Source organism: Amblyomma mixtum, chromosome 5 (genome assembly GCF_055824585.1).
Source record: "Amblyomma mixtum isolate Tamu chromosome 5, ASM5582458v1, whole genome shotgun sequence".
NCBI classification, from domain to species: Eukaryota; Metazoa; Arthropoda; class Arachnida; order Ixodida; family Ixodidae; genus Amblyomma; species Amblyomma mixtum.
In genome coordinates this window covers 59,053,466-59,054,382 of record NC_143016.1, presented here as the reverse complement: position 1 = coordinate 59,054,382, position 917 = coordinate 59,053,466, and the positions used below count along the sequence as shown (strand labels likewise).

General features: G+C 50.2%; 1 non-coding gene across 1 annotated transcript; it reads left to right on the top strand.

Annotated features, from left to right (window-relative positions):
• Positions 1 to 639: 639 nt before the first annotated feature.
• TRNAK-UUU (transfer RNA lysine (anticodon UUU)) lies at positions 640 to 712 on the top strand. Its single transcript has one exon. It is a non-coding gene; the product is annotated as a tRNA-Lys (tRNA).
• Positions 713 to 917: the final 205 nt, after the last annotated feature.

Here is a 917-nt window from a genome sequence, read left to right as displayed (position 1 = left end):
TACGCGGCCGCGACTCCGCCGCCTCATGAAACGATGGGAGCGCCTGACATTTCGCACAGGTGTGCACATCCAGCTAAGCGGTAAGTATGCTGAATATAATCCAAGCTCGTAAGTGCGTGACCAGTGTTCCTGGTTAGGTATTATTAAACATTTTCTTCGCCAGAGCATAATTAAGGAACCGCCTCCACTCATCGTTCGAGCCACGCGAGCAACTGGATGGATTGCGGATGCGTAAACCAAGATGCAAAAAAATAAAGGGGGAGGGGGGGGGGGGGGCATTCTAAATAGACTTTGCGCGCCTGTAAAGCTGATGTGTTCGCACCGCCGCGAATTCTAAACCCAATCGCTGCAATATTAATTAAATTTCTGCATGGGCTGTTGCTATGCTAGGCTCGGCCAAGGTCACCCTCCCTTTGGCTACAGCTAACGCGACGCTCCTCCGAACTATCCCGAGCTTACCCGAGTTACTCCGAGGCTTCACACAAAATTCTTGGTTTGGACCGCTTTCGCAGTAAGAAAAGTGGCGGTTATGAAGCCTTGCGAGACAGTAAGCAGCTTACACACGTGCTGCACGAGGCCTAGCGTCGCGGAGAGTCGCAACTGGGGGCTGCAGTTAAGGTGCACTAGATGGCGTTACGCGCCCGGATAGCTCAGTCGGTAGAGCGTTAGGCTTTTAACCTAACGGTCCGGGGTTCGAGCCCCCGTTCGGGCGGTCGTTTTTTTTTTTAATTTCACTAAACGGGAGACAAGTCACCTGTCAGGAATGTTTGTGCCTAAAAACTGCTCGTCTTGCAAGCAATCTGAAAAAGAAGAAGGCGGCGACTGTATAGGACTGGGAATTAGTGCTTGGAAATAAGGTGTTACGGTTTAAAATGATGAGCCCTATAAATTTACATAGCAACATTGCATTACATTGC